The sequence below is a fragment of the Pollicipes pollicipes genome, unplaced genomic scaffold, assembly GCF_011947565.3.
Source record: "Pollicipes pollicipes isolate AB1234 unplaced genomic scaffold, Ppol_2.1 Scaffold_4219;HRSCAF=4965_pilon_pilon_pilon, whole genome shotgun sequence".
NCBI classification, from domain to species: Eukaryota; Metazoa; Arthropoda; class Thecostraca; order Pollicipedomorpha; family Pollicipedidae; genus Pollicipes; species Pollicipes pollicipes.
This window is the reverse complement of record NW_023596448.1, coordinates 2,761,312-2,786,195: the sequence shown is the minus strand read 5'-3', so window position 1 is coordinate 2,786,195 and position 24,884 is coordinate 2,761,312. Positions and strand designations below refer to the sequence as shown.

Below are 24,884 nucleotides of genomic sequence, written 5' to 3'. Positions count from 1 at the left end.
GCCCAAACAGGCTATCAGATGGGTCTCCGACAAGAGCATAGGGCACCAAGCAAGCGGCAGGGAATCGGAAGCGCCCTAGACCAGTGTGGTCTAGGGCGCTAGGGGAATCGGAAGCGCCCCTAGACCAGCTTATCCGAGACGCACGTAAAGGGCTTCTGAGCAGCCGAGAATACCCCCGTCAGCTTAAGATATGGGGTGTCGGATGTAGCCTACAGAGCCTTTTCTGGCGAATGGAACGAATCCATTTAAGGGCCCTTGATTGACAAGAGTGTCCCGGCACGCTAGCAGGAAGGGTCCAGCAACAGTACAGGGCCCTCCGAGCAAATGCAAAGAAATCAAGGCGACGCGGAAGAATCCGTTATGATCGGAATGGCCCCCGCAGCCGGTATATAGGTCCCCCAGAAACAGCAAAGGACCCTTAGAGAGTGCAATGAGGCTTAGCGTTCCCAATTCACAGTTTGTTCAACCATTGAAGATTTTCTTTACTTTTCGTGGGCCATTCACTTTCGCTTGCAAATGTTCTTGGTCGCCTGGAAATTCACAAATGTCTAAGTTTGTTGCCTTGGGTCTTAAAAACTGCACCTGTTTGGCTGGCTATGGGTCCCCCTGGAGCCAACGGGCCACAGGGTGGCCATGGCTCCGTGCCCCCCCCCCCCCCATCCCTCTGGATCCGCCCCTGCTTTGAACACTCTGTACCTTGGATATTATGAACACCTCTACACTGAGCCATTTTGTACGTTATGTCGCATTTTGGGCATTTTGTTCTTTGGTCATTATGAACTTTGGGTATTCTGTACATCGGACATTATGCACTTTGGGCATTCTGTACCTTTGAACATTCTGTACCTTGGACATGTGGTACGGACCCGATTTCAACGTTTGGTGAGCAGATATTTGCATTCAAAACGCAACGCACTCTCTACCCACAGCGCATTTTGAAACAGTTTTGGTTCTGATGCTTGGTTATAGATATGCACACACACACACAAACGCTCTAAGCATTCACATGTTGATTTCGCACGTTTGCTCTACCCTACTGCACATTTGGTAGTATAGGCAGCAAGCAGGCATTGTGTATGATGCGGGGACACATAAAGGAAGAAAAAAAACATTACAAATCTGTACTACATTTATAACACACATAAGACCAAATAGTGGCCTCGCCAAGATGCATTTAGGGTACAGTGAAGCGTGAAGTTGCTGGAAGTGTTTGGTGTAGTCGTGTTTGGAGTAACGTGGCAAATAAATAAGGATATTATCTCGTGCAGGGTAGGAAGGTGTGCAGCTACTTGACTTTAAAGACAAGGATTGTCAAGATAGTGCCAAACCACTGCCTACGACATGTTTTCTGACACCATTCTTATTGTTTTTATATCAATATGCACTGCATTGTTTGGAGAAGGTAAGTATGCAAACGTGAAGGGGTTGAAATATGTTTGAATTACCATGTCTTGAAGTATGATAAAATATATACAATCAGCACCAATGTAAGTCATGACACTAAGGTGTGTTGATATGGTGGTCTAGGTGACCAGATTTAATCAGAACAATTAAGTTACATCAGCATGATTCCAAAAAACTGCCTGCATCATGGTATTTTGGAACTTGGGTTAAAATGTGTCACTGAACAATTCTGCATAGAAAGCATCAAAGTTGGTTGTATTTGCGATCTAGTGACATCAGACAGAAGCTTGATCCAATATTGCTATTATATGTTAGTATTATGGTATATGATATGGTTGGGTTATTGATATTTTTCATAAAAAGCCTGCTAGATTTATATTGCCTAGCTTTGTTGATTTTTGTTTACCCCAATTTGAAATTCACTGTGAATAAGTTATAAGTGATGCTTCCCAAACCAGGGGTGATATAATGGAAGGTAGAATGCAATTATGGGGTTATTTTGTATATTGAGGACCTGTGTGTGTGTCTGATATAAACATGAACAATAATCCACAACACATGAATGAGGACACTTATAAAGAAACTAATGGCAATTCATTCTCATATTGATCTGTTGCACCCATATGTAAAAGTAAAACATTTGTAGTGTGGTTCGTCTGGATTTTAGAGTCAGCTACTTTTTGGAATACCAATAGTTATTCCTTTGAGAATGTTGATTTTCTGACTTGTAAGTATTCTTTAACCTTTTTATAGTGATTTTGCCTGTCAAACAATTATGCTATTTTATGTGAATTCCACATAACACTACTACAGTTCTACTAACACTTCTACTGATTATGAAACAGGTTTGCAACCATGTCAAATATCAAAAAGCAGAGATAGTGATGTCTTTCTTTCTGTCTTAGGCAGCTGTCCCATGGACTAAAAAGAGCAATAACAGAAGCACCACTACCAATGGCTTTCCAGTCATGAATAAATTGTAAGGCAAAAATTGACAGGAAATTCTCAGTGTGTGCAGGGGGGGGGGGTGGGGGTAGGGTAGATGCCTAAACTATGCTTTATATATGTCTTCCCAGGTGTTAATGTAAAGTTTCAGCTTTCATTGCTCCCATTGTCCAGCTGGGCTGCTGGGTGGCAACTTAGGGTGCTGGATGGTGCCCCAGCATGCCAGGTAGTCTAGAGTGATGGGTGGCACCTCAGAGTACTAGGTAGAGTCCCACGATTGCTGAGTAACACTACCCAGGGTGTTGGGTAGTACTGCTGCTCCCCCTAGAGGACATGCAAATGCTCTGGCTGGCCATACATAGGCAGTTCTTTTTCAATATTTTAAAACTTTTTTCAAGATAATAGGAGCAAGTGATGGATTAGCCAGAATATATTCCTTTCATGCATTTATGTCATTAACAACATGCATTATACCTTAACATGGGATAGAATGCCAACCATGCTTGTACCTTAATATGGGATAGAATGCCGGGAGATATTATGCCAATCCAGGGTTTGGGCGAGAAGTCCATAATTTTTCAAGGTGAGCATTGGATGCCACATCCACATTGGATTGTTATTACAAGCTTTACACCTGCACATCTGCATGTGTGAACTGGATCTACATCTGATACATTTTGTGCTAGATGTTACACTGTTTTTGTTATATGTTGATGATCATTCTAATCCTGTGGTATCATTCTCGCCTTCAAGGACTCACATGGTGCTAGTTTACCGAAGTGAAAAGTATCAGAAGCTCAAGGCCGAAGTAGAAAGGCAGAGTAAAAAAGTAGTTCGGCGTTTTGCGCGCGCGACGCATTCCTTACTTAAAGCTTCGCGACCTTTCACTATGAAGGGTAAACAGATGATGCTGACATTGATTATTTGTGCACCATTATTGGCCCAGTACCACCTGATATAATTTTTCGGACTGTCTTACCACTAACTACCTCCCTGCCAGCATTGTAGGATCGACAACAGTGTTACTGCTGGTATTTGTCGTTTTGTGGTGCTTTAAGGCGCGCCAACTGCAAATCGTCATGTAGCGCGCGGCCTTAGAAAATGTATTTGAGCGGGGCTGCAACATATATGTGATGCGCGTGTCCCGCAGTGGAGCGGAAAAAGGAGGCTAGGGGAGACGCCAGCGATCGGCAACAAAGAAGAAGATCGAGAGGGAGGAAGAGAGGCTAAAAACCACAGTCGCGAGCTCTCCATGGTCAAGATGAAGTCCATGTTTGCAATCGGTTTCACGTTCACTGCTCTCCTCAGCATGTTCAATTCAATGTAAGTCGACGCTGTGCGTCACGACGCCTCGCAGAACTGTCATGTGTACAACATATTCGGCGCATACTGGCATCGTTCTCGTGTCTGCTGTTTCGGGACTACTAGAAAGACGTACACGCTGGACAGAAATGCTGTTCGATTAAGTTTGTATCGGCCTACGTTGACATGACTCTATTCTCAGGCGTAAAGTTTGATGATATGCGGTCGGGTGCACCTGTTCGTTGCGCCACCTCCATTCTCCGGCAGTGATGCTCAGTTTGCCATCGGTGCGGCGTGGATGCCAGTTTGCCACTGCCACACGATGACGTCACGGGTGTTGTGTGTCAGGCATTCATTGGCTGTGACGGCTTCGTCCATGGGCGTTTCAGTTTTGACGGCCGGGTGGTGGCTCGTCTACCTTTCGAGCCGATCTCGTCTCGTCGTTGCGCGGCTTGTCGCACCGGAATCTGGTGGGCGAGGACTTCAGGGACTGCTCCTTCATCTTCCTCTACATCCTCTGCACCATGTCCATCAGACAGGCAGTGTTCGGCGGCGTCCTTCGCCCGCTCTCGTAGCGTCGATGGACGCCTATCTGTCGATGTCGATGCAGATTTGGATTATGGAAGGGGCCTCGATGGTTTCTTTTCGTGCATAGGTATAGTCCCAGCTGCTTGGAAACGCAGTTAGTTTTGTGCGTATGCCAAATCGGCGATTGTCTTGCATTGTATCCACTATCAATTTTGTTTTCACGCATGTGAGCGACGTCACGGCAGAACCCGTCGGATCGCAGCAGGATCCGTCAGATCCCTCCACGGTATCCGGGCCGCAACCCCGACTGACAGCCCCTCCCCGTCGCGCTACAGAACATCCAGAAGCTGCTGGGCTTCGCGCCGTCGCGGGCGGCCAGCAAGCAGAGCGGTTTCTTCCAGCCCCCGAGTCAGCAGAGCTAGGGCCGGCCGCGGGCCGCCGCCAGCGGTGCTGGGCGGAAGTGGACTGGCGCGCACGACGACTATAGCCGCCCGGGCGCCGCGCCGGAGGCACGTGGCGCGGCCTACGCCCGGCGCGCGAGGCCGGGGCACTGGTGCGGGCTGGCGGCGCCGTTGATCCGCTGCCTGTGGGGTGCGCGGTGCTGCCCGTAACCCCTCCGAAGGAGCGGGCCTGGGTGGCGTGGGCCGCCAGTGCGGTTGTTTGCCGATTGAATACACGCTGTGCGATTGCGTTTCCGGCGTACCAATCTGCAGGCGGCCGCGCGTCAGGCGGGCGAACCGGTCTAGCGACGAGAATTTGGCGCGATAGAGGCAGACGCCTGCCGCTCGAGACGGCACGGTATTCAGTGACACAACCGCAAATATCACCGTCTTTGTATTGGCTGAACATTTGACGAGCATTCATCTTCTAACGCGGCGTACGCTGCATCAGCACCGCCGTCATGAGGCCCCAGCGGCCCGCCGCTGCCTGGGGCGTCACAACGGGGCGGCACCGGCGGGACCCGCTGGGAACTGCTCTCCCAGACCGGGCCTCGCCGGCCGCCCAACACGGCTTCGCCCGCCGGTACTGCTCGCGCGCCGCGCCCCACCCAGCGGGTTGGCACTCATGACTGGCCGAAGACCGCCGGGGGTCGCACGCAGCCATTGGGCCAGTGCCGGGACGTTATGGCCAAACACGACGGCTTGGCGAACCGTCAACGCAGAGGTGGGGTTGTCACGTCACAAAGGGTCGCTGACTGTGGCATGATTACGCATTCCACGGACATGAGTGGCGGAGTGCGGCCATGACGTCACTTCGGTCAGATCGCATGGTAACGCATCCCGTGTCCACGAGAGGCAGTTATTCATTCGTTAAACGGGATGCCGATTGTCAGATACCCATTATCAGATGTCTTTACCGCTGGGCGACTAGGTTACACGCACCACGATTCACCGGCGTCGCGGCGTCGCACCACCGAGTGCATCGACGCCGCAGACTCGGCTCATCCTGGGCGCTAACAGGTGCACACTACGTCATCGCAGCCGCCTACGTCACGGCCGTCCGCCGCTGAGCGAAGACCACGGCCTCACAAGTACCAGCCGTCGCAGGCCGACCCAGGGCAGCTCGCCAGCGTTCATGCTTTACACGCCGCGGCTTGTACAAAACAAACTGGCAAACCACACAGTACAAATTGGCACGGCAGGTCTAGCACGGGCAAACATTCCCAGTGACGGCTAGTCAGCCCCGCACTAGTTTGTCAAGAACTAGAAAGGTAAACAACTGGCACAGCAGCCTGGCGCACCACAGCGACCTGCCGCGCTGCTGGTGGCACAGCTCTCCCCGCTCGGGCCGAGGTGGGCTCATCTTGAGCACCAGAGCCACCTAGCACGTGACTACGGCTGGGCGCGCGGCCGGAGGTCCCACCAGCCTCCGCGCCGGGCCGGCCTGGCCGGGCGTCCCACCCGTCTGCCGCCTACATCGCCGCCCGCTGGGTCTCCCATCCGCCTCTGGGGTGCCCTTCCCGGAGCTGTCCCAGATCCCTTACGAGTGCGCTACCGTCCCACCCCCGCCCGCCAGCCCCGCGTACCGCCTCGGCGGCTGTCGTCACACGATGTTCTGCCTCCAGCAGCGGCTTGTTCTCCAGCACGCGCTTGAATCCCATTCGGGTGAGGTCGATGGTGCGGAACTCCCCATCCAGGATGTGCTCGGAGATGGCGCGTCCCACCGCCGGCGCCTGCTGGATTACCTGCGGCCGGCGGCGAACGTCGGAGGTCAGAGGTCAGAGGTCGGAGGTCCGGGGTCACGCAGTCGGAGGTCCTCTGGCGCTTGGTGGCGAGGGTCGGAGGCCGGCACCGCGGCCCGGCCGCCAGCCACGGACGGACGGTGCGGCTGTGGAGAGGGGACATGGCGCGGCGCGGGGCGGGGGCGGGCATGAGTGTCGCGCAGACGCCGCGCCCACCATCGCCGCCGGCGGATGGGACTCCGTCACTGTTGGAATGTGCGCTGGAACGTGACGGTATGGGCCAGACAACTCCCATTCCCACGGGACGATGGTCATCCCGATGTATAGCCAAGACTGCAAGACCACCCAGCGAAAAACTCGTTATGTACCGAGCGTCCAACAACGCCAAAACCACCTCGCATAAAAACCAGCGCCAGTATTTTCGCCCTGCCGGCCTCACTGTGTGTCTGTGTCTGCGCGTCTCACCATGTGTCTCACAATATGTCTCACCGTGTGTCTGTGTCTGCGCGTCTCGCCGTGTCTCACCGTGTCTCACCGCGTGGCTGTCTGCGGGTCCCACCGTGTATCTTACCGTGTGTCTGCGCCTGTGTGTCTTACCGCATGTCTGTGTCTGCGTGTCTCACCGCGTGTCTCACCATGTATCTCACCGTGTGTCTGTGTCTGCGCGACTCACCGTGTAGGTCACCGTGTCTTCTGTTTGCGTGTTTCACCATGTGTCTGTGTCTGTATGTCTCACTGTGTGTCTGTGTCCGTGTTTGTGTGTCTCACCATGTGTCTGTGTCCACGTGTCTCACCTCGTGTCTGTATCTGTGTCTCACTGTGTGTCTGTGTCCGTGTTTGTGTGTCTCACCGTGTGTCTCACCGCGTGTCTGTGTCCTGCGTGTCTCACCGCGTGTCTCACCCATGTATCTCACCGTGTGCCTGTGTCTGCGCGACTCGCCGTGTATCTCACCGTGTCTGTGTCTGCGTGTCTCACCATATGTCTGTGGTCTGTGTGGTCTCACCATGTGTCTGTGTCTGCGCGTCTCACCATGCGTCTGTGTCTGTATGTCTCACCCCGTGTCTGTGTCTGCGTGTCTCACCGTGTCCGCCTGAAGCCGGTGGCCAGAGAACATGGTTGTGGTGGTACGGATGCGGTCCGATGATGGCGTTCTGGTCCAGCGTGTTGTAGTCGTAGAAACCCGCCCACGAGCTCTTCACCTGCGGAGCCGCGGCCTGTCAGCGGCGCCACCGGACGCGACGCTCCGCGTGCGTCACACTCAACACCGGGTGGGGCGAGGGCGAGAAGGGAACACACTGGCTCTTGTGTGGAGCGCGACGGACGTGGCGCGAGGGTGGGCCATAACGCGCCAGCGTCGAGCACAGTTTCGGCTGCTGCGCGCCGCAACGCGTCTCTTTCCGCGCGGTCCGACGGAGAATACGAGGCTACCAGCGAGGGCGCACACGGGGTGGAGGCGCATCATCCGCCCTCACCGCCGCGAATGTACATGCCCCGGAGAACATCGCTGTAAGGAGGGAAAATACCGGTGTCCGAAGGGCAGCTAACTTCGCACTGCTGAGTCGCGGACCGCAGCAACCGCTAAGCGTACACCAAGAGGCTCAAACACGCGACAAAACAGGCGTCACACGCGCAACGCAACACCCTCTGTCGAGGCCACCAGCATGACTGCTCCCATGGGGCCTCCTTCCTCACCTATCCTGTGTGCAGTACCTGACCACTTGTGCACCGGCAGAATGGCGGCAAGCACTACGGAACGCACGCGGCCACCCGCTCCCCCCCCCCCCCTCCCCCCCCCCACACACCCCCCACGACGGAGACGGGCCGCCTCGCAGGACGCGTCGGCTACCTTGAGGTTCTCGAACGAAGGCACACGCGCCGCCAGGTTGGCCCAGATGTGGCGACTGGAAGTAGCCGTGGTCCACTTCCAAGTCACCAGTGTCCGGCTCCGGTCGTCGACCGCTCCTGCGCAGCGAGGTCACAGGTCACGTGCCGTGAGGACGCGCGTCGCGGACAGCTGGCACGCGGCACGAGCGGCGAGCGACGGGAGGGGGGCTAGGCGGGGAGCGACATGGAGAGCGAGGGCGGAGAGCGAGAGCGGGTAGCGTCACGAAGGGTGCCGAGCGGGGGAGCGACGGTGGGCGCGAGCGGGGAGCGCTGCGGAGGGTGCAAGCAGGGAGCCACGGAGGGCGCAAACCGGGGAACGACGGAGGGCGAGGTGCGGAGCGGACCAATACAACCTGGGGCGAACTGGACGCAGGGCTCAAGCGACTCGAAAACCCGGCGGATGAGGTGAATCATGGGTGGGCTGTTGGATGTGTGTGACATTACTAACGACTCGGGTCCCAACACAACAGCAGGTTGGCAACACGATTCATCTCATTCTGTACTTGGGTCGGTATAGTGCTAGAAGAAACATGACATTTTTCGCTACATGCGCCTATGCAGTGTTAACCTCCAGCTTAATTAACAGTGACCTCGTGGTAGCTCACCCACACGTGCCCATTCGCGCAAGCTAGGACCATCCGTACCCCGTAAAGGAAAAAGGACAAACAAACGTGCGCTAGCTGACGCGTTCGTACCATCGTGCAAACTGCAACCTTTTAACAGCACCCTATCGCCTTCTTTCAAGAGCTTCCAACACCGTTCGCACGTTTCCTGAATATCCCTCACGCAGGGCTCACGACGGACACTTGGCAGTTCAACAGCGCGTGGCGCACGGCAAAACTGGCCGTAGCCGCCTGACCTGTGGGAGACTTCCCGCAGATGTAGTGGCCACCGAGCCCTCGCGCCGGAAGTACGTGCCCGTGGGGTCCACCAGCAGCGGGCAGTCGAGGCCCGGGCCGTCCGGCGAGTGGTAGAAGTAGACGTACCGCTTCCTGGCGGCGGAGGTGGCGCGTCATCGGTCGTCAGCTGAGGAACGGCGTCGGCGGGGCCTCCAGAGACGGTGGGTGACGAGGTGGCGTGAGCGCACGGGTCATCAAGTGGGCGCAGACGCACGGGTGCAGCCCACGCCCCGGCGGTGCCCGCGCGTACGTCAGCACACCAGGGGTCGAGCGTCGTCCGGGACGGCATCACACCCCGAACACGCCATCAAAGGTGCGAGTACACAGCTTGGCGGAGCGATATCACACGCAAAAGACGCAAAACTGATCACACACGCCGCCTGGCGCACATCCTTCAGTCCCGACCTGAGCGGCATCCCTTGAGACCAAAGGTCGCTACGCCAACAATGACGTCACATGTGTGGCCGTTCAAAACGGCGCACCGTGCGCGCCGTTCACCCGAGCTCGCCGGAGCGCGCGCCGGTGGCGGCGGACCTGGGCTCGACGGGTACGGGCATGGCCAGAAGGCCCTCGCCCTCGCCGATGCCGGCCAGGCGGGCCACCTCGGCCGTGTTGGCGCCGGCCGCCGTCACGAACACGGCCGCCTTCACCGTCTTCACCTCACCGTCGGCCTGCCGCACCTGCGGCGACCGGTGTGACGTCACTGTGGTGTCGCCGCCTCGGCGCAGTCCGTCAGCTCACCGAAGCTACGTCATTGACGTCACATGAGAAACGCCGGAGAAGCCCGGCTGATGCGACTCGGCTACGCTGACTGGCACCACGTGAGAAGCACGGTCCGACTGCGCACACTGTACCGGCCTGCTGGCGTTGTGTGCGCCCCCTGAACAAGGCGCATTTCAAGAAAAAATGAACTGACGTCCCGCGACGAACAAAGGCTGGCTTCCGCGCCTCGGCCACCCACTAACACCACCTTAAACGCGCGACTTGACAAAGGTGCTCTTCGGATGCAGTCAACGAACGCCATTTCCGGTAGATGGCACCAGCCTAAGGTGCCCTTACTAATCAAACGTAAACTCAAATACATACCGGCACATACGCATTTCCTATCACGCGGAATAAATAACATGACGCCACAAAGCCCTTCGCCACAGCTCATCCCAGGTCGCATCCAGCGCCTAGCCACGGTCTGTGACACCATCCAGTGAACACAGTCACCAGTGCTCGGCTCGCGCCGTGCCTTACCACCACCCGGTCCAGGACGTAGTTGCCCCCCGCCACCGACTGCCTGCCCGCGACCTGCATGTTCGCCACGTATCTGTCGACACGGCTCAGGTCGGCCACCACGCTCCAGTACAACAGGGCACGAACAATGTCCGGTACAAGTAGTGGCAGTTTCACGAATGACTCGAGCGGTGGGTGACAACTGTATCAGAGCATCAAGCACCAACCGGTCTTGAACGTGATCGATGGCGGCTGAAACAACGTCATGATCGTGACCACAGGAACCCCTGCGACATCAGCGAGATTAACTGAGCGTGAGCAGCACACTTGCCTGGACTCGAAGCCGGCCGCCTCGCCCTCCACATACTCGACCCCCATGTGTGTGGCCTTGCGTCGGAACGCCCGCAGAAGCAAGTGCGGGTCAAACCTGCGGCAAACGCCAGTGGTTTCTGTGAATTCAGCACGTGAGCCCAATGGTTTCAGCAATCCCCTGAAGCCATTCTGGGTCAGCCCAGCCACAAGTCGGGGAAAGGGAGAAAATTCCTACCCCGTTCTCCGCCGTGACTCTGACCACTAAGGCGGGCTGAGTCCTGCCCACGCCACTCCAAGTGATACACAACAGTCTCCCTCCCCTAACCATGTCACGCAGGTGGAAGTGCAACGGCAGGGAGCGCACGAGCCACTTATCGCTATCAACAGCGTGCATAGCCAGTCCGGAGCAAAGAGGCGCGCGGTGAGAACAGAGCACGCTTACTACTCATCGTTCTCCGTCTGTGATAGCAACATGGCGACTGGTGAGAGCGGGAGCGAGCACGCGAGCACACGTACATCCCTTGTTATCCTGGCCATGGCACGCGAACACACGTAGCATCCCTCATTCTCCTGGTCATGACATGTGAACACACGTACCATCCCTCGTTCTCCTGGCCGTGGCACGCGAGCACACGTACCATCCTTCGTTCTCCTGGCCATGGCACGCGAGCACACGTACCATCACTCGTTCTCCTGGCCGTGGCACGCGAGCACACGTACCATCCCTCGTTCTCCTGGCCGTGGCACGCGAGCGCCACGCCGTCCGTGTTGACCCAGGGGAAGCGCTCCTTCATCCGGGCCGGCGTCATCAGCTCCACCTTGGCGCCGTTCTCACTGTCGGGAGCCGAGCAGGCACGGCGTCAACGCCTCACGAGCGTGGACAGCGGACATCAACGTCACGAGCGTGGACAGCGGACATCAACGTCTCACGTGCGTCAGAGGACGTCAACGTCTCACGTGCGTGGAAGCGGACGTCAACGTCTCACGTGCGTGGACAGCGGACATCAACGTCTCACGTGCGTGACAGAGGACGTCAACGTCTCACGTGGTGGACAGGGACATCAACGTATCGCGTGCGTGGACAGCGGACGTCAACGTCTCACGTGCGTGGACAGCGGACATCAACGTCTCACGTGCGGAAGAGCGGACGTCAACGTCTCACGTGCGTGGACAGCGGACATCAACGTCTCACGTGCGGAAGAGCGGACATCAACGTCTCACGTGCGTGACAGAGGACGTCAACGTCTCACGTGCGTGGACAGAGGACATCAACGTCTCACGTGCGTGGCAGAGGACGTCAACGTCTCACGTGCGGACAGAGGACATCAACGTCTCACGTGCGTGGAAGAGGACGTCAACGTCTCACGTGCGTGAAGAGCGGATCAACGTCTCACGTGCGTGGAAGCGGACATCAACGTCTCACGTGCGTGGACAGAGGACATCAACGTCTCACGTGCGTGGACGAGCGGACATCAACGTCTCACGTGCGTGGGCAGGGACATAAACGTCTCACGTGCGGACAGAGGACATCAACGTCTCACGTGCGTGGACAGCGGACATCAACGTCTCACGTGCGTGAAAGAGGACATCAACGTCTCAGTGCGTGGACAGCGGACGTACACGCATATTGCACCGGCTTGCCACGAGGGTGTGGACGCCTGAGTGAAGCCAGGTCATGCAACATGTAAAATCCTAGGTAGCCACGTTCGGGATGGTTTGCATGGGGGAGCACATAGGATAATCCAGTATGCGCCCACCAGGTGCAAGGTGGGACAGACATGCCAGCTGACAGCACGTTGCATATTTAATTAGTCAGAACCAGGTATGGTGCAAACATGGACCAAGGCTATAGCATCCATCATGAGAAATATTCAACACTAGCTAGGCTAGGCCAGGCCAGGCCAATCTAGGTAGGTCAGGTCAGGTCATGAAGGTCAGGTCAGGCCAGGCCAGTCAATGTAAAGGTTGACGGGCCAGGTCAGGTTGGTCTATAAACAGTTTAGGTCAGATAAGGTACAGCACAGGCACATGGATAACAAAAGATACAAACCTGCATATGACATACACACTTCACTGGCATGACATGCACATCTAGGCAACATGCCACACACACTCAGCTGACATAATGTGTACATCTGGGTGACATGGCGCGCACACTTGGCTGACAGCCCCATACACCTGGGTGGCAGGCCACATACACTCAGACACAGGCATTTACACCCCAGTGACATGCCACACATGCTATGTTGACATGATATGCACATCTGGGTGACGTGGGCACGCACACTCGGCTGCCGTGGCACGTACATCTGGGTGCGGTAGTTCTCCTCCAGCCGGGCGGCCCGGTCGGGCGCGGCGCACATCAGGTACCCCTGCGGGTGGAACTGCACGTCCGGCGGCTCCTCGCCCTCCACCGCCAGGAAGCGGTTCACGTTCCGCAGGAACTGCGCCGAGAACATGGACATCTGGATGTTCTCGGGCAGTGAGAACTGCTGGCGCAGCCCGCCGACCGAGAGCGGCGTGGACGCCGTCCGGTACTGTGGACAGGTCGGCGGCGGGTCAGCGGGGACAGACGCTGGGGAAGGGGAGGGGGACGGGAGGCGGAGATCAGCCGGTCGCCTATCAGGCAGTCACGCAGCCATCGCCAGAAGCTTTACTAGAACTGGTGGCGGGGGTTGGCCAGTGTGGCTGGATCGCGCATGTGGAATGACATTCAGCCTCAGCTGTATTAGCTGTGTATCAAATGTCTTCATGTTTCATTCCTTTTTCCCAATATCTACACGAAAATCGCGACGTTCACATCCGGCGAAAGACGCGGATGTGGTTCACAGCCGGCGAAAGGCGCGGACGCACTACCCAGTCAACACAATACCACATCAACACCTGACTAGAGCACCACGTCGCTTAGACGGAACACAACCATCCCCGGCCCTCTGTTCGCGCCAGCACCACCGACACCACATTTCCAGTCCTGACCCCAGCGCTCACCGTCGAGTCGCGCTCCACGACCACCACCTGTACCGCCGGGCCGGCGCGCAGCTTCAGCCAGAAGGCGATGCCGAGCCCATGATGCCGCCGCCGATGATGCAGACGTCGCAGTGGGACGGGTAGTGGGTGCGGCTTTCGTGTCCCTCCCACAGGAAGCGCATGTCTGCCTTGAAGAGGCGCGCCACGCGCGAGAACGGGTCCTCTTGCCGGCGGGCGCCTTCTCCCCGCGGGATGGTCTGGCCGGGCAGGCGGGGCGCCGGCGGCGACGGCGGCGGCGCGTCCTCACTGTCCGCCGGCCGCGCCCGGCTCGTGTGCAGATGGCACGAGGGGCGCGCGCCGCCGCACGGCTCCATCTGGCGGCGGCAAGCGCCACGTGCGCCCGCGCGCAGGTACGCAGCATGGTTTAGGTGGCTGATGAGGTGGAGTGGAGCAGCCACTACTGGGTCACAAAGAGGCCTGGAAGAAACCCAAACACCATCAGTATATGTTTAAAATTTCAGAGGACTTTCAGGCTTGAGTAGATTCAAATTGTATTATACTTAACATGGTGGCAGCAGAAGTGCTATGTAGTAGGTGAAAAGCAGTCATTTTTAAAGTGATTCCTTTTGGTGCAAGACAATGAATAAACATTAAACTTTCTCTAGTTGGGAAAACAGAAAGCTGTTCTCTCTCTACTCACCACTCCTTCAAGCCTGCCAAGCCTACCACCCCCCCCCCCCAATCCAGAGTAAAATTTGTCTGCAACACAATATAAGTCAGAGTAAATGTGTAAGGAATGTTAAAATATATATTAAAGCAATGTTTTGCCATTTTGGTCATGACTACAACATTGTTTATTTCAGATGGGCATCATGACTCTTGTACTTAATGCACCCAAAGGCCCAAATCATCATCATTATCATCATACTTATTTGATTTGGTTGTGTGAATATTCTTTATTTTAATAGCACCTATGTATCTAGCCAGCTACCACTCTTCCAGAGTTCTGTCCAATGGTGAGTGTAATTCTTTAAGTTTTCAACTACATTGTGCACATTGTTCAGGGGTGTGAAATGTGTGCAACATGAACATCAGCAAAAAGCCAGATTGTCATGGAATTTATGTTGTGCATCCTATCAATTTCCAGGGAAATACATACATGCCCTGTAATATAACATGATTGTAAATTGGTTGAATATGCACACATTTCTGACAAAACATACATGCACTATGCCTATGAAATAGCATCTCATTCTTGTGTCAGCTGACACACAGATTTATGTAGAGAACATTCACATATACTAATGTATATAAGCAATAAACACATCACCATACTCACATACCAAATATATGTCACCTAGAAAATAAGCAATGCTGGCCTTGAACACATGTGTTCAGGACACAGTTTCTGGCAGAGGGATTGAGTGCATAAGCATATGTTGGTATTTCATGTAGATATCAGGCAGGCGTAGAATAAAAATGCAAGGCAGAAAAGACCTTCAATTAGGCATTGTGTGGTGGTTGTGGGGGTGCGGGAACGAATACGGATTCAGCGTCTTTAACAGATATATCCATACATACAGAGGACATGAAAATTAAAAACAATCACAGCATTTTCATGACACCCTAAAACAATGCAGAGCGACTACTTAAAAAATAAACGCGCACATACGAACCGGCAGCGCTTACCAATCGCACGATGTGCGCAGCTTTACACTACGCGTTAACGGATGTATTAGCTGCTGCTTCCACCACTAGGTCGCAAATAATTTCCATGTCATCTAATATATTTTAGCATTCTTTTGAATAACTCGTTACATTATGATACTACTAAAAATTATTGTTTCGAAATTTTGATGAGATTTTACCATTTAACTTACAAGTTTATAACGAGTAGATTGTACTCTGGTGGCGAAAATAAAAACTATTCTTACTCAGTGAAGTGTACCGCGAGGCCCGCGTAAGGGTAGCAAGGTAAGCGTAGTTGCGGGTGTTAGTTGCTCGTGTTTGATGTGAATTGATGAATTTACAACGTTATAACTACAACGAGGAATGATAAATGATTGTTGACTGACACGGGAAAACGCAATATGATTATTCTTGGCATAGGCCCACCTCGTACTTTGCGCGTGTTGTGTTGAGTGTCGTGATTATCGGTTTCACAGTCATTGGTATTTTGGGAGTTAATGCTCCATTCCTTTATGAAAATCATGCAGATACCAGTCAGCAAACCACGTCATCAACATGGACAGTTTGCTTGAACTAGGTTTTATTCTCCAACATGCAGGATCCTGTCTTGATTTAGTTAGAGCCGTGGTTAAAGTGGCCACCTGATCAACACCCATGCTGCGGTGGGTTTTAGTCGCCTTAGTTGTTTGCCACTTTTTTGGCTTGGATGGCCTGCTGTTGATGGCAGTGGTCATGCCTGCATGACAGGGAAGTGATCATGTAGTGTCCCTCAGATTTGTGGCTCTGCATCCTGCCAAGCCATTTTGCTCGAGGGGAGATCCAGAATACTGCCTGTGTTGTGGGTGGGTGTGTATGAAGGGTGCCTGTTAGTAACTCTGGCCTGGTAGGCTTAAATCTAAGGTTTCCAGATTTTCACAGCTCTTCAGACCTTGCTTTGCTATACCTCCAGGGTTGTTTTGAAACATGCTTCTGTTGGTTGCATCTGCCTATGTTTTATTGAATATTCAGAACTGTGAGAAGAATAGTTTAACAGGGACTATTTGGAGACATTGCCCATTTTTACCTATTGTGTCTACCCCATAATTTAAAAATTTAAATAAAAATAGAATAAAAATAAAATAAAAATAAAATTTAATAATATAATAATAATAAAATTTAAATTAAAATAAAATAAAGGCATTTGGCTCTTTTTTGGCATTATGTGCTCGGAGGTCTTATCCTGTATACTGAGTTATTGACCTTTGATACACCATAAAAGGCTGTTGAAAGGACAATTAAGTGAACACATTGCTTATAATAAAAGTACTTGATGCTTCAAGCCACTCACATTATTTTTCCTTGATACACTTTCCTTTTGTGTTTGGCATAAAAATTTCAAAAGAAGCATGACATGCCTTGGCTTAATAGTAATATTAGGTCTTATGCAGGAAACAAACAAATCTGTAGTATAATAGGAAGAATAGGTCTGATTAAGATATGTGATGTGCCAAGTGATCATCAAAATATGTGATGAGAATGCTCATTGCTTAATAGCAGGTCTTGAACATGGTTTTTATCGACTCCTGATCAATTCTGGTGCTCAGTGTTGATTATGATCAGCATGCTGTACATTTTGAGGTTTAAGGCTCTCAGCCAGTGAAAACCTCCTGTCTTAGAATGCTTGCAGTAAGCAATCATGCTTTCCACCATGGCACTCAGGGAGTAGTTACTTTTGTGATTAGACCCAAAAATCTAATCTCAGTTGCAGATAACTGCTTTTTTTCTATCCCTTCTTTAGCTGATGAGATCAAGCCTGGTCCTTATGATATCTGTACTGGACAGGTAGTGTTTGAATGCAGCTCATTTCAGAGGAAGGTTATTCCCACCATTGTTTGCTTGCATCTTCCATTCAGACCCCAGCTTGCCCAGGCTGTGGGGTGCCCATCATCACTAAGTTTTCACACTTAAAACAGGTGATTATAATTGGTAGGAGAAAAGACCAGAGCATAGGATGTGGAAGTGCTGGTGATTGCAGTATGCTGTAGGACAACACAGGGCCCATGGTATGGCAGGTTTGAAGGCAAAAGGTTTGTCTGGAGAAGTTTGTAATAGTAAAAGGTTTGTTTTGTATTGTTCTCTGTAATCTTTCAGTCCAGAAATATTGCTACCAGTAACATAAGAGACACTTCCTTTAATGTGTTTGACATTGAAGGAAGTGTTCCACATTTCTAGGGGGTGAACTGAAGAGCTATGTTTAAAGACTTTTAAGCTACACACCAGTGAAAATTGGGAGAGTATTTCAAGGTACCTTGGCACTCCTGATGTCATAATAACATTACTCAAATTCTGCCAATTCATGAGCCATGTAGCAATCAAGGTCAAGAGGAATACAATGGTTGAGTTGCTTATACCTGGCATTCATGAGCACAATTTACAGATATAGCAGCCATTGATTGGCTCACAATCAATTTGTGCAAGGTATCATGATGAAATTGGTCAATGATATATTGAGGAGCATATTTATTAAACACAAAAATTTTGTTGTGTAGAGCAGTCTTCTGCTTAAAAGTGTGCCAATAGATAAGTGAGCTTGGTTCATCATATCTTATGCTTGCTTCAAGATCTGCAAATATGAAACATCCACATTTTGTACATCTCATGTACATTTCCTTGAGGTGGTTGTTTGTTTTCAAATCATCTTAACAGTTTAACACTATTTCAGGTGATCAGCACCATCTACACCTGGTTTCACATTGAAGGCAAACCAGAGATAGAGATGACGAAAACAGTCGGAGTTCACTGGTTCCGACATGGACTTCGTCTCCATGACAACCCAGCCCTCGCGGAGTTGTTGGCTACTTGTAGTGAGGTGTACCTGATATTTATCTTCGATGGGAGAAAGTGGAGGTAAGGTGCATGTGGTTATAGTCTTAGTGTGAGTAAGGGTTTTCATGTACCTGTTTGTATTGCCCCTTACCCCACACTTGAATGCCCGAACAAATGTAATCCATTCAGCGTTACAAATGTACTTTTATGCCATAGTTTGCAGAGAACTATATCCCTCAGACTGCAAGGCGAATTATCTGTGAGTGGTGGGGCAACTGGGGGGGGGGGGGGGGGGGGGGGGGGGGGGGGGGGCAACGTATTAAGCGCGCAGCAGGCTACCCATGCACCTCTGTTCTATGACACGATATTTGCAGTGAACATTTCACTGTGCTCAAAGGTAAGTACTGCCGTCGATTAAGTATCAAACAAAACCAATTGTATGCAAGGGCCGCGACAAGAAATGCCAGCAGCATTCCAATGGAATGCGATGGCTTTCATTTTTATCTGACGCACGGTCGCTGTTATGGATGCTGACCTTTGATGTCGGTGCGCCCTAAAGCTTCAAATGATCATCGTCCCATTCAGAACCCCGGAGTAAGTAACTGAGTTTTACAACAGCAAATGCCAGTTTTCCGCACTGAAAAGACCTGCCATTGAGTTGAATGCCATTGAACTGCCATTCCACTCATGTACTAAGAAACGAACCACGAATGAAGTCGCAGCCTCAGCCTGTCTTGACACGCGCCCGGGTGGCCGGCTAGATACCCTTCTTCCGGGTGGGGGTGGGGGGGAAATTTGACCCCCCTGAGATCTCGGGAACTAAGAAAGCTAGAGACACCAAATTTTGCAGGGTGTCTCGACCTGCACGTGAACTCACTTAGGTCAAAGTTTGAGCTCCCTAGGCCATGACCTTCATGTCAGATAGTGTCAAACGAGGGTCAAATTCTATGTTAGTCACGAAGTACCCCAGAAACGTAGGAGAAACTGTTTCTAAGCAAAATTTCAAAGGCCCATTTGAAGTCGGTGACCTTTTTTGACCTTTTGAAGGTCATGGTGACCAAAACCATACAAGACTTCTCTGAGTTTTGCATATGAGTAATCAACAAAGATTATGCTAGGCAATTTGTTCATAAAACGAAATGTCGACCCGGGTCATCTTAGGCCAACGACCTTTTCTGACTTCTAAGAAGTCAATGGAAGATGTATGATGCGGTTCTTGTTGTCAATAAATTCGAAATGAGCACCACAAACTATCCCATACAGCAAGCCCCAAAGTAATCAATCAAATTGGCTGTGACATTGGTCTGACTTCCATACCTGGCCTTAGGTGATTTTAATTTGCTCATTCAATATTGATTGTGCCTAAGAAGGCATACCAGAGATGTATGGCTTCGTCAAACACTCCGTTATTGTATCAGATTGGACGATTCCCTAGAAATTGCCTCCGCTGAAAGCATGGCATGACTTTGACCTGCCATAGGTCAGCAACCTTACCAGGTACATCTAAATTTGTGTGTCACATAATCCGGTATTCGGTTGTCTACAGCTAAGCCAATTTTGGCGCGGCTACGCCGCGCCGTTCGGAAACCATTCTGAAAAACCCTCGGGGGGGGGGTCAATTTGAGCCCCCCACACCCGGGCGCGTGTTAATGTCAGTTAAGCATGGCTTCAACAACCTGCTGAACCAAGCTGTGAGGGAGTAGATCTTCGTCACCACTGATTGTACCACCACACAGTTTTCAACGACATGTAGCTTGTATTGCAGTATTGCAATGCCTCATGCCATTTCTCAAATGTCATGTCCCACATGGCATGACCTACAGGTCATCCTACATGGAATGTCCCACATATGCCCCACATGTCATCTTCCACATGTCATGTCCTACATGTCATGTCCCATACGCCATCCCACATGTCATGTCCCACATATCCCGTACCGCATGTTATGTCCCACATGCCATATCCCACATGTCATGTCCCACATGACACGTCCCACACATCTTACCATGTCAGTCTTGCAATGACTGTCATGTCAAACGTTCAATTTAATAACTGACAAGCTGAAAAAGGCGGTTTAAAACCAGTGCCCGACCTCGGTTACCCCGTCTCACACCGCGTCGAGACCAACATCGTTTGCTAGTGTGGCGGACAGACAGTGGGCTTAACAAGCGTGTTTGTCGGTGCTTGGAACCTGCCGCACGCACATCGTTTCCACGCAAACCATTGGTCCACCGGTTTTGGGACGTTTTAGGGTCGGTATCAGATATCGCCACATCGACAACCAGGACCGATGAAGGCCAAAAAACCTGCTTAAGGTGGCATGCTTATAATCCGTGCTTACATGAGTTCCCGAAGACGAGAGCTCCACTCTCTTAGAATTCGGTACAACAGGCGTGAGTTAACACTCAGCCCGGTAACCGTTGTCACATCGCCTATTCTACAGGGTGATATACATCCTGGTTTATATCAACGTGTTCGAGACGATCTGCGATGTCGGTTCTTTTTTTGGTATTCTTGTGTCATAGTTATTGAGGTTTTGGTATTTGTAATATTTGAGTTGTGTTGTCATCACACATGATATAGTGTGGGTGACAGCTCATGAGAACTAGCTCACCACATGCAAGTCAAAACGGAAATAACGTTCCATCACCTCATGTGTCTCGATTTTTAAATAAACAAGCTGTGCGGTCCATTGTTTACACAAGCCCCGAGTGCGTTGGGCAGTGGGCGTATGTATGCCTTGACGTCATATCGAATCATAATAACTTCCACGGGTTAATCCTATGGTGTCACTTCAGGATTTTTCATGGATGGAAGTAACGTGATACCTTGCATTTGAAACTGTGTGTATGCATATATTACTTTAAGTGCTGCACAATGGGCGTTTCATCGCTGTTCGACGTCTCCACACTAAGTATCGAGTCGCGACATTGCCGTTTGACATCCGCACACCAAGCAGCGAGTCGCGGCATCGCTGCTCGACATCCGCACACCAAGCAGCGAGTCGCAAGCATGGGTGGCAGACACGTCCCACCGCGGCCACCTCAGCGCGCTGAGCTGTGAGAGGGTCCTCAGGCACGCGACTGATCGGATACAACCGGCTCAAGTTCCTGCTGGAGTCGCTGGAGGACCTGGACGACCAGCTGGCGGCGTACGGCGGCCGCCTGGTGACGGCGCGCGGCGACCCCGTGGACGTGCTGAACATGTTCCGGGCCGACTACGGCATGACCCATCTGAGCTTCGAGCAGGTCAGCCCCGGCCCCGGCCCCAACCCCGGACTTGAACAGCGTAGTGAGTGGCTCGCGCGGCACGGCGGGGTGCGTGTCTCGGTGGTTCCAAGGCGAGTGCGGTTTTGCTGTGTCGTGGTTACGCCGTCTGAAGCGATTTTTCAAGTATTTGTCGAAGCTTCAATTGATAGATTGATGGGATCAGCGTCCCCGCGAAGAAGGGCCGGTCGCATGAATCTTAACCTCGCTTCCCAGCCGTGAAATGCCGGGTCAACGGCATTGCAGCGAAAGCCCAATGTGCCGCAATGCTCGGCACGGTCCATCCTGTCCTCTAACGTCGCCCCACGCTAAGCGCGACCGATTACGGGCGCTGACGTTTTGTGGACGCGAGAAACCCCTCGCGGCTCACGTGTGTGTGACGGCCGGCTTGCGCCGCCGCGCCCCCCCCCCCCCCCTTCCCCTCCTTTCCCCTCCCGCTGCGGCCAGATGGACGCCCGCACGCGCTCCGCAGGACTGCGAGCCGGTGTGGGCGGTTCGCGCGACCGACCGCGTTCGCGCCTGGTGCCAGCAGACGGCGTCGACGTCATCGAGGCGCATCTCGCACACGCTCGGGACCCGGCCGAGGTGATCGCGGCCAACGACGGCCAGCCGCCGCTCACGTTCGCCATGTTCCACGTGAGTGGCGGCGGGGGAGGACCGCCCGGCCCGGCGGCGGCGCCGTGCAGGCCGGCGGTGGCGGGGCACACGGTGAGTGGCGCCGGGAGAGGACCGCCCGATCCGGCGGCGGCGCCGTGCGGTCCGGCGGCGGCGGGGCACACGTCGGCTCGCGGGGCCGCGCCGGCCGAGGCCTCCCTCCGGGTTACCGACCGAGCGCGCCGCCGGACTGTGAGGCCGTTTTTGAGCCGCTCGCTCGACACTCGCCCACAGCCCGGGGGACTGATGGTACGAGCTTTGGTAGCACTGAGTTGGCTGCATGATAAGATCGACAGTAGTCCGCCGTGAACCCTGCTTTTTATCGCCGCGCCGCCGGCCGTGCGTTGTCCGGCGCCGTCGGTGACACCGCGGCGGATCTGCTGTTCGCTCTACTCTGTGCTCTGACCCCGTACCGCCTGACATTCACCCTACTCTGGCTCTGACGTCGCACCCCGTGTCGGCCGCAGCAAGTCGTCATGGCGATCGGCCTGCCGCCGCCGCCGGTGCCGTGGACGCCGCTCGACGCGCGCCAGCTGCCGCGCCTGGACGTCGACCGGCCCCACGGACCCCCGGTCGAGGTCAGTGGAGCCGCGCCGGCTGCGTTGACCCGGCCGTAAGCGGGCTTGTACTCATGTGGTGTGCGCTGACTGATGTTGAAGTTCTGTGGACTGCCGTCCAAAGGTAAAAAGGTCTAAGAGCCATTGGTTTGCATAACACTTAGGCCTTTTTGCCTGAAGACAGCAGTGTATACTTGGGAACCCCTTGTTATCAAAGAAAGCCTGTTTTGTAAGATCCTTTTTCCTTCGGTGTTTTGAGTTCGGTCAAACGACCGCATTGGACAATCACTGAAATGTATTACGAGAATAGTTGACCTTGTCAGCAGAGCTCAGTCACTCGTGACCGCGAGGACTGCTGGTAACGCTGGCTGTGCCCACGTGCGAGGCCGCAGTCCAAGCGAGCTCCACTTGAGATGCGCACATCTTTTTAACTCGGGCGAACCGGCATAGGCACCGCTCTTTCAAGGCCATCGTCATTGGGGCTTTACGACGCACTCAGCTGTGAGGCTATATGACGTCGCCTGCCTTCCATCCTGGCAGGAAGGACGGGCACCACGGGGAATCGAACCCCGGACCTTTGGTTTCCCAGGCGCGTAGCGGTTACGCAGGCGCGTTAGCCACATCGAGCTTTTAGGCATTTAAAGCGCAAGCTCTGTAAAGGCTGTGTAATTCTACGACACCTGTGTAAACGTTTAAAGGCACGGACATGTTACCTGTTTCATAGCCCAGGCTTTTTCTGCAGCAGCGCAATATCACTGATACCTCTTCCCACATTTGATTAAACGTGGAAACACTGAAATTTCCAACTCGCAAAAATGTCAAGAACATGGATCGAAGCCGGGCCTGGATCTGACCGACCCGGTGTCGCTGCGACGCGACGTCAACGGATGTGAACGGAGGGGAAAAACAGGAAATCGTAATGGCGGGGGTGTGGGTTATTGTGGGCCGGAGGTCACGCGCCCTCGTGCTGTCGTTCGGGGAAGCTGACTGGACTGTTCCGCGTCTCCTGGATGGCTGGGACAGGAAAGTGATAAGACAACATGTCTGTTCCCGCTCTCAAAACGCGACTAAACAAAAGCCCTGGCAACTGCCGATCCTGTAGTGTGGACAACTGCCTCATATGAGCCGGTGCGGTTTGCGACGCGTAACTGGCTCGCCAGTAGGATGTCGCCGCATCTGTGTCACGGTGCTGGCCGCAGCCTTAGGTCGGGCTGGTCATGCTGTCGATAACTTCCGGCGACAGTCGGTGACTGGGGCAAGAGCAGCCGAATACGTAAAGCGTCCAGTCGATGTTATGTGCTGGGGTTCAGCAGAGCTGTAATGTGACCCGGTTTGGAAGCGGCGCTACGCCGCGGCTCAGTCGTCAGGGACTGTCGAACAACTCGCCAAATGAATCGCAGCATCCTTGACTTAACGGGGACAACCAGTTCTGGTAGATGTTTGGGGGAAGAGGGCGGGAGGCATGGCCCTCCTTTTTTATTACACTTGACAAGAGCCTTTTTGTGATGCGTAGGAAGAAACAGACCGAGCGCACGGGTTTGGCCGTCCCACAGTTGGGTCATTCCCGCGCCCTTTGCGCGCGCTTGTGAGTGACGCGCCTGGCATTGTTCCGTGCCAATTAGCTTTTGCGGGCGAAGCCCAGCGTATCGACCGGTGGGAAGTCCTGGCGGGGCTCCATGGTTCAGCGGGACCTTGACCCCGAACGCATTCGCTCCAGTAAACGGCAGCTGCCCTCCAGCGGCGAGAAGGCGCTCCTCGGACGGCTAACAGTCGCCACACTGACGCCTATGCGATGAGACAGCTGGGACGGACGTCGGCTCAGCGCGGGTGAGACCGTGTACGATGGCATCATGCTGAAACGACCCAGACAGCGGCCGCGGTGGTAACCAAGGCGACCCAAACCATGCCGGGCGTCCTGCACGATTTTTAGCCGGACAAAACAGGATTTGGATATGTCCAACTGTGACGATCTAGTTGGGCGGGTAGAAGGGCGGGCTTCGGTATTGGTTCGGCAATCAGGATATAAGGGACAGGAACTATCCCGACCGGTTTCATGTGATTGGCCTGTGTACGGTGTGGACCATATGTGGCAATAGATCACGCCCCAGGACAGTGTTAACGTAGGGAAACGGTCACTGTTCAGGGGCGATGCGTTTAACCCGTGTACGCGGTGGGGTGGGACGCGGTGGTGTCGGCGGGTCGCACGCCGATCGTGTTTGCGGGTGGGCTTGAAAGGGGTATAAGTGGTGCTGCTCAGGGGTTGTAGAG

At 53.5% G+C, this 24,884-nt stretch overlaps 2 pseudogenes; one reads left to right on the top strand and one right to left on the bottom strand.

Moving 5' to 3' along the window:
- Positions 1 to 3,238: 3,238 nt before the first annotated feature.
- LOC119095671 (calcium load-activated calcium channel-like) lies at positions 3,239 to 4,682 on the top strand (annotated as a pseudogene).
- A 364-nt stretch (positions 4,683 to 5,046) lies between these two features.
- Positions 5,047 to 13,862, bottom strand: LOC119095670 (FAD-dependent oxidoreductase domain-containing protein 1-like; annotated as a pseudogene).
- Positions 13,863 to 24,884: the final 11,022 nt, after the last annotated feature.